Source organism: Dermacentor silvarum, chromosome 1 (genome assembly GCF_013339745.2).
Source record: "Dermacentor silvarum isolate Dsil-2018 chromosome 1, BIME_Dsil_1.4, whole genome shotgun sequence".
NCBI lineage: Eukaryota > Metazoa > Arthropoda > Arachnida > Ixodida > Ixodidae > Dermacentor > Dermacentor silvarum.
In genome coordinates, this window is record NC_051154.1 from 259,991,888 (window position 1) to 260,001,560 (window position 9,673).

Genomic DNA, 9,673 nt, shown 5'->3' on the forward strand with positions numbered 1-9,673 from the left:
GTACGTATATGTATATGAGTATATATATATATATATATATATATATTTATATAGAGAGAGAGAGCTCTGCATACATATGGCTCCATATATATGGAGCCATATGTATACAGAGATCTCTCTCTCTCTCTACATAGGCTATATATATATATATATATATATATATAGCATATGTATGTGAAGCTCCAGGTCCGCAGAACGCTTCCGGCTTTCGCCGCCTCTGGGTCCGCTTGACGGCGTCGCCGTGCTGCTGCACTGATCACAAGGCAGAAGGGAAAACGAAGTCTGCACCTCAATACCATACACGACCAATAAAACAACATTCTATATACTGTACACATGTGTTGTCACTCATTTGCATGTTCGAGTGGGCAATGTACGGGGGATTCACAGTTACCTGAATGATTCCCCGGTGCTTCGCCCACTTATCATCATTCACTTCGTGAATATGCGGTCGTTTTTTAATGCCACTCGGTGATTGCGCGTGCATTGCGGCCGCAGTGTCGGCTTTCCTTCTGCGATGTTACAGTACGGTTCCCTTTGGAGAAAAAATGTTTTTCTCGTTCTTCAAGCCGCATGCATTTCTCGTGTGTATTGTTGCGCATATAGTTTTACGACAGTAAGTCTTGCGAAACGCGGACGAAGAAACAAGTAACCTTCTTGCTTGCCGCTTCAAACAATTAAAGCATATCTGCCCCATCCGGTGCCTTGTACTGAGATTTACGGGAAGCATTGTTATAGATTTAAAAAAGAGTAAACTGCCGGGCAACATTCCATTCAAGATGCCGCCTTCCTCGCGTAACAGAATGCGGAGTAATTGGTGCGGGGTCATTTATTGCGGTCGGACCTGGTTTTAGTTTATTCATTCTATATGCTAATCTTTGGCCGTAAGCAGTACGTGGATTTTTTTTCCACTCAATACTTCAACAAAGAAAAAAAGAAATGGAAAGCCTGCGCGGTGGCCTAATTAGTGGCTATACAGTGGATACGGCGTTGCGCTGCTAAACTGGAGCTCGCAGGTTCAATCCAGGGGCCGTATTCTGTAACGCTTCGGTTTTCGAAGGATTCGGTTTGCGGGCAGCGATTGGTCGCCGCCTGGGTGACGCCATCGCCTCAGGGCGCGCACGCATTTTTTGATGACGTCACGCACATGTCAGTCACGCGGAAACCGAATTTGTCGTCTGCTACGAAGCGAAGCCGCGCGCGCTGCTTCGGTCTGATCCGAAGCGCGGTGTGCCGTGTGCAGAGCCTGTGCGTGCCGTGTGTACGGGCGAGATCGCGGCACTCGGAGCAAAATGACGGCGTGTGCGGTGCCTGTGGCGCCTGTTATCGTGCTTTTAGCGAGCCTCCGTGACAGACAGCGACAACCTCGACGTCGACAAGACGCCTTTGAGATGAGAGACGAGGGATTCAGGGACAATTCAGATTCTCAAAAGAGACAGCGCTCCGACTGTGCGAGGAACTTGAGTGCGTATTTTGACCACAACGCGAAGTTAGCGTACGACGTCCCACCTAGCGGCATAAATGGGTCAACCGAAGTAAACAAAATTCGTTAACTCACTCACCGCCAGTACAACTCACACACGTTTCATGATGAAAAACGTAAACCTCATCAATACCATGAACAAATTATTTTTATTTACCAAAAAGCGCTCGTAAATTGCTATATTTTTACTCGGTTTGTGACGTTCACTGCCACAAAAAGAAACCTTCGCGCCAATTGGTCTCTGTCCTTTCACTTGCTTTCATTACGTCAACGGACCGCCCCAATGTGACGCCACCGCCAAACCGAATCTTTCGAAAACCGAAGCGTTACAGAATACGGCCCCAGGTCACGGAATTCGATGGGGACAAAATGGAAAGAGACTCCTGTACTTCTATTTAGGTGCACGTTAAAGAACCGCAGGTGGTTAAAACTAAACTGGGTGCCTCAAAATCATATGGTAGTTTTGCCACGTAAAATCAAAGAATTTGTTTAAGTTAAAAAAAGAAGAAAGTAGGTGGCTGCGTTCTTGTGCTTTTTTTCCAGGGGTGTAAACAAAGTCAATTTTTCTCGAGTCTGCTTTCCGAGAAAAACATGTTACGCTTATCCTATATTTCATATATAAATGCAATGGCGTTCCCAAATGTATGACCGCTCAACTCAGCAGCAAGCATTGTTTAACTGCCCGAACAAACCGTCCACAGAGACAGCATGGAACAATGACAGGCACATTTATGTTATCTCTGTGGACCGTTTGTTCGCACAGTTAAACAATGTTCGCTAATATGTACCAACTCGTTCAACAACAAGTTCTAATCAACTCAGCAGCTTGTATATTATAAACGGCTGCTTTCTGTTATCTGGTGCAGTATCACAACGACCATAATGAAACAATTAAAGGAACGGCATGCCTCACATACTCGTAGAGACGTGCAGATCTGTTGCGTTCGTTGAAGTGTGGTACCACATGGGGCACCCAGTTTTAATGGGTTGCAAACATGGTGAGACTGTCAAAAAGAGTTTTACTTGTCTGAATCAAGTTAGGAGATTTACAGGCTGCCCCAAAACGGGGCATTTATATTGAATGACAGCTAGGAACTTGTTAAGCAGGACTTGTTAACACCCGTGCGTTAATTCTCTCAGGAACTGAGCCTCTGCGCAGCAGCCACGACTCTCCGGCAGCAGTCATTCGGAATAGCAGTCCGCACGCCTCACCTTTCAGACTTCAACAGTGTTATGCGTTACATTCGAACGAAAAGACTATTCGGCGTCGTACAGTATATGAACACTTCCATATATATGTATATATATACAGAAAACACTGAGAACACTACGCCGCGAAAACAATGACAGAAAACTGTCATTTGCAGCAGGAGGAGGAGGAATAAACTTTATTTAGGGAAACGAGCAGACGCTAAAATCGTCCGAGGTGGGCGGCGTCCCTAGTCCAGGATGCCGTGGGCCTGAGCTGATATCTTGGCCCTGCTCACCAGGTGATGCTGGTCTTCAGGGCTCGGGCTTGTCAGCTGGGCCTCCCACTGCTCGACGGTTGATGATGATGATGATATGTGGTTTTTTGTGGCGCAAGGGCCAGGTATGGCCAAAGAGCGCCATGACTGATAATGTTGTGTTAAGCGGTTGGTCGGTTGCTGCAAACCATTTGCAGCAATAATACTTATAGCAGGCAATATATATATATATATATATATATATATATTGCCGCGGGTATGTGCCAGTAGGGACGAGGTTGAAGTAGTGCGGACTTTTAGGTTAAGCTTAGAGACGAAGAAGACGTTGGTTTTGTTGACCATTGATATATATATATATATATATATATATATATATATATATATATATATATAGGACGGTTTTGCCTGCTTTGAGCATTATTTCTGCAAATGACAGTTTTCTGTGCAGTATTCACGAATAAGTGTGTTATTGCAAACACGTACGCTTATTCCGGTCGGGAGCTCACTTTTTTGATTAGTGCATTTCTACTATTTGTTATTTATTCCCTTACATATGTATCGTGAATATATGTCCATGTACCCTTTGATTTAATTACCTAAAAATACATTGGTCATTCTTTGCGCCACGCAGTTAATAAACATAGTTTATTTCACTCTAATAATGTTTTCTTCGATTATTGTCCCTGATCAATATCCACCAACAAGAAGCACGCATAAAATGACACGATATCAATATTAAAATTTTCTTTCATAGCTCATGTTGCAGAGATACCAGTTACTTTTATAAGACAGTGGTAAAAACTACATCTCACTCACCTGGCTCACCTCACCAGCTACTCACCTGGCTAAAACTACATTTGGTACCGGCTGTCAAGAGTGATGGGCGCACCAAAGCAACTAAAACAAAAAAAAATGTACTGCACAGACGTTCTGCGAGAAAAACTGGGCGTCCGCCAGCCTCCGCGTAGCGAACGCGCGCTCGCTAGCAGACGACGTGCTTGACGACAGCAAAATTGAAGACGTCATGTTGTATAATCCATCGCAGTAGGGTTTTCACTTGGGCTTGTTGGTTTTCCATTAAGACCGTGTATCATTGCGCGCAAAACGACATGGACAAAAGAGGGAACACGTATAACACACACGAAGCGCAAACTATCAACAGATTTATTGCGAGAAGACGTGACGTTTTTATACCTTGCCACAGGCAGTACAGCGCATGACACCAAGGGCGGAACCACACCGACACAAAATATCAACACGCGCATGACGTGCTATTCAAATACACTATTTCCTTAGCTGATAGGGTGATAGATGCCATGCTAATACACTTATCTTTTAAAGTTGTGATGCAGTGGGCCTCAATAATGAGTCGTGTCATCTCATTGTTCAACTTTTCAATGATCATGCACTCTTTGAAAATTGGTCTACAGCCACATTCATCACAATGAAGTGCCAGCCACCCTCCCGTCTTGTTATTTACGTTGTTAGCATGCTCGCGGAGCCGGTCGTTGATGCAACGGCCCGTTTGTCCGACATAAAAACGCTTACATGATAAAGGTATCTTATATACTACGCCGACATTGCATTTCACCCATTCGTTTTGGTGATTCTTGCCACATGCTTTCTTTTCTTTCTTGTTCGGGTTAGTAATTTTGCAAATTTTTCCAAGCTTATTCGGCGCGGAAAACACGACTCCAACTGAAGACAACATTCGTTTTCTTGATGTCAGGTTCGCTTTTAAAGAAAACCACGTGTGCTGGAGCTATGAACCACGAGCAAACAAACCCCTCCTCCCGTTCAAATCAGCCCATTCAAAACTAATAAAAAGGGCAATCGCCAATCTCTGCCTAAAAAACGCCCTGGAAAAGTCTTGCCCACACATGACGAGCCGAAGTTTGGGCCAGCAAACTTCACGCCTTTTAGAAGCAGGTTACCCGAGGCACCTGTTAGTGTCCGTAGCGGAGAAGCAACTTAAGAATATCAGGGCATCTGGCTCCACCGTGGTCCCCACCTCTCAAGAGATGGAGAAAGAAAAAAGAAAGTTCACTGTAATCCCATACATCCATAAAGTGTCGCACAACATCAAGAAGATCGGCCAAAAAGCTAACGCTCGAGTCGTGTTTTCCGCGCCGAATAAGCTTGGAAAAATTTGCAAAATTACTAACCCGAACAAGAAAGAAAAGAAAGCATGTGGCAAGAATCACCAAAACGAATGGGTGAAATGCAATGTCGGCGTAGTATATAAGATACCTTTATCATGTAAGCGTTTTTATGTCGGACAAACGGGCCGTTGCATCAACGACCGGCTCCGCGAGCATGCTAACAACGTAAATAACAAGACGGGAGGGTGGCTGGCACTTCATTGTGATGAATGCGGCTGTAGACCAATTTTCAAAGAGTGCATGATCATTGAAAAGTTGAACAATGAGATGACACGACTCATTATTGAGGCCCACTGCATCACAACTTTAAAAGATAAGTGTATTAGCATGGCATCTATCACCCTATCAGCTAAGGAAATAGTGTATTTGAATAGCACGTCATGCGCGTGTTGATATTTTGTGTCGGTGTGGTTCCGCCCTTGGTGTCATGCGCTGTACTGCCTGTGGCAAGGTATAAAAAGGTCACGTCTTCTCGCAATAAATCTGTTGATAGTTTGCGCTTCGTGTGTGTTATACGTGTTCCCTCTTTTGTCCATGTCGTTTTGCGCGCAATGATACACGGTATAATCCATGCCTCAAATATACATGTTTGGCAAAATGGTGTAAACATAAATTTGCAGTTGAAGTAAAGCACTATTTTAAGAGCGTACTATGTGCAATCGGCCTCGGCGCCGCAGCGAAATTGCGTTGAATATGCGGCGGAGCGCATCTCCGCCCCAATCCAGTTAGGGTGCCTCGATGCCAGCGCCGCCGTTCAGGGTGGTGCCATCCTTTGACCGCACCCGCGCCGCCGCTTTCTCGCTGCGACGCCATCTTGAGTCACAGCGAGCGGTTGCGAGTGCTTGGTGCCGGTGCTTAGTTCGAGACACAGTGGGCGCGGATGCTTCGCTGACGTGAAAAACATTGCTAATCTGTATTTGACTGTCTTAGTTTCATTTACGGTTTTTGTACGCGATATGTATGCAGTGTTTATTTTTTCAATGTAGTTATCAGTGTTCTAATGGTTATTTATAAAATGTTCTGTACTCGCCATCGATGTGTTTGGCTGATGCGACGTATTCGATGGTAGCTGATGTATTCTGCCTGGATATCTTGATTAATATTACCCGCGGTTGCGTTTTCTTGTTTGCATTCTTGTTTTCGATTTATGTTGTGTGTAATAAGGTTGATGTACTCACTTGAACCCCCCCCCCCCATGTAATGAATAAATAAAAAAAACTCACTATCCCGAATTGTGTGTCGAGCCTACCTTGGGAATTTTTTTTATCTCGTCTTTCAACATAACCTTCAGGCGCCACACAGTACATATAATTTTTCATGTACATATCTCTTTCATGATTGATTGTACTAGAGATTATAAGTAAATGTATTTTGTGCATCGTTTGGTTTCTTGTGTGTACTACGCAAGATTGACACAGACAAGTTACGTTACATGTTTCTCTACAGCACTAACTAAACCTTATTTTCACATCGCAGTTATTTTTACACCAGCTTAATCCTGTCAGCACAGAGTTTTGTGGGCAAAAAAAAAAACAAAATTGCGCGTAGATATCGTCAAATAATTGCAACGAACGCGAAGAGCACGCGCAACGCAAGGGAAACTAACCGCCGTGCGCGAGTGGCTGGCTACGGTAAAGGAGGCGTGACGTGTAAACCCAAATACAGCAGCGAAAAAGAAAAACTTCCACACACAGGGGGTCGCAAACCTTATATATACCAAGCATCGAAGCGCAAAAAAATAGTGCGTATTTCCAACATACACACGGCATGTTAAATGTAAATTAGGCAACTTGGGGCATGTTCCCGGCGCCATACATTTACGTCTTGGACCTTCGACGAGTTAACGGTTATTGGTTATAAAGATGTGCAGATGCGATACCGATAAAAAATCCTCATCAAGGCAAAGCACTTGGAAATGCGCCGCGAGTAACAGTATTTATGAACGCAAGCGTAGCTGAGTCTCAGCTCGTGTGACTCAATATGGCGGCGCCAGCGGGGTTGTCTCCACCCTGGACGACGGCGCTGGGCATCGAGGCACCCTAAATCCAGTTCGCTCGCAGCGCCCTCGCACAATTTTTCCACAAGCGGCGCCTCAGAGGGAGAGCGCCGTTCAGCCCACTCGACATTGTCTAGTACACTTTACCAATTAACTCTACTAGTGCATCCATGGAGGAAGGAAAAAAACTAGAAGGGAGCGTCACGTGACAGTGTTGAAGCCTAGTCATAAAAAATGTCACAGTTTCGCCCTAAGGGCGAAGCAATGAATGCGATAGCAACACAGCAATGTCATACGAAGTAAGGTGAGCGGCTTTGGTAGCAATATGAATTGTAGTAAACATGAGCTGATTAAGTAAGCAGGTTTGCTGTGGCGTAAGTAGACCAACATGAAGAGAGACTCGATGACCACGACGAGGCGCGTGTGAAACGGTGGTGTTGATGAGAAGCGCTTCCCGTGGGCAGCGCGTGCGAAGGGACACACCTGTAGCGCTGCACTGCCGACCCGGGCAGCATTGCATGTGTAGCGTGCGTTGGAAAATGTGGCCCGACTATTACTAACTGATTGAACAAGCGTGGTGGGAGCGCGCACAAACAAACATGAATAGATCACACTGAATGACTGCAGACAACGACTGTCAAAACGCTGGCAGCAAGCGCATATATACGCCGCAGCAGCAGGCGAAGGTACGTGCGGTCTATCGCTTCAACGGAAACTGAGCGGCGAATGCACGGCGTATAAACGTCAGAGCCGTGTGGAGATAAGAGACGGTGCGGACGAGCGACGAGCGCGGTTGTTGGCAGCGTAGAAGTGCCCCCCCCCCCCTCCCCGCGCTCCCTCCGGCGCTGGCTTCCCGCTTCCTTGCTTGCGCGTGGTAGAGATAAGAGACTGTGCGGACGAGCGACGAGCGCGGTTGTTGGCAGAGATGTGCCCCCCCCCCCTGCTCCCTCCGGCGCTGGCTTTCCGCTTCCTTGCTTGCGCGTGGGAGATTGAGTGCGTTCGCTCTCCGTGATAGCGCGCGTCCCCGCACGCTTCCGCTCGGGCATACGGCGCGCGGCGAAGATTTTATCTATAGGGAACCTCACGGCGACGGCGACGGCGACGACGACGGCGACGGCAGAAATCCGGTAGAAGTGTCCATATAATTGCTATCGCAATAAAATTTAGAGGAATGGAATGATGGGAAATAGGCCCTCACGTGATAGGCAAGCGGTAGATTTTACTCGGCTCACTTCGGTGGCTTCGGTTTCGCTAGAGTGTACTAGATAATGGTCGAGTGGGCCGAACGGCGCTCTCCCGCTGAGGCGCCGCGTGTGGAAAAATTATGCGAGGGCGCTGCGAGCGAACTGGATTGGGGCGGAGACGCGTTTCGCGGCATATTCAACGTACTTTTGCTGCGGGCGCCGAGGCCGATTGCGCATAGTACGCTCTTAAAATAGTGGTTTATTTCAACTGCAAATTTATGTTTACACCATCTTGCTAAACATATATATTTGAGGCATGGATTATACAACGCGTCGTCTTCAGTTTTGCTGTCGTTGTCAAGCGCGTCGTCTGCAAGCGAGCGCGCGTTCGCTACGCGGATGCTGGCGGCGCCCAGTTTTTCTCTCAGAACGTCTGTGTAGTGCATTTTTTTTGTTGTTGTTGTTTTAGTTGCTTTGGTGCGCCCATGACTCTTGACGGCGGGTACCAAAGGTAGTTTTAGCCACGTGAACCATTGTTTTTAACACTGTCTTCTAAAAGCAACTGGCATCTCTGCAACATGAAGCTACGTAGGAAAATTTTATTACTTATAGCGTGTCATTTTACGCGCGCTTCTTGTCGGTGGATATTGATCAGCAACAATGATCGAAGAAAACAATATTAAAGTGAAATAAACCAGGTTTATTAGCTGCGTGGCGCGAAGAATGACCGATGTATTTCTACGTAATTAAATCAAAGGGTACTTTGAGAATGGTACAAATGGTACAGTGAGAACTCCCGACCGTGCACGTTTGCATACGAAACACACGTATTAGGGAATACTGCACATAAAACTCTCATTCGCAGACATAATATTCATAGCAGGCAATTAAAACTATATATATATATATATATATATATATATATATATATATATATATATATATATATATGCAAGTGTTATTGATATGCTGTACGACGCCGAACAGTCGTTTCCGTACGAATGTAACGGATAACAGCACTATTGCAGTCTCAAAGGTGCGTTACCGATGCAAGTGCGGAGTGTTATTCCGAATGATTGTGCTGCCGGAGAGTTGTGGCTGTTGCGCAGAGGCGCAGTTCCTGAGAGAATTAACGCAGGGGTGTTAATAGTCCGGCTAATAAGCTGCTAATAAGCCCTGCTAATAAGTGTAATAAGCTGTCATTCAATATAAATGCCCCGTTTTGTGGCAGCCTATGAATCTGCTAACTTGATTCAGGCAAGGAAAACTTTTTTTTTTGACAGTCTCACCATCTTTGCAACCCATTAAAACTGGGTGCCCCATGTGGTACCACACTTATCTTCTTGAACGAACGCAGCAGATCTACACATATCAGTACGTGT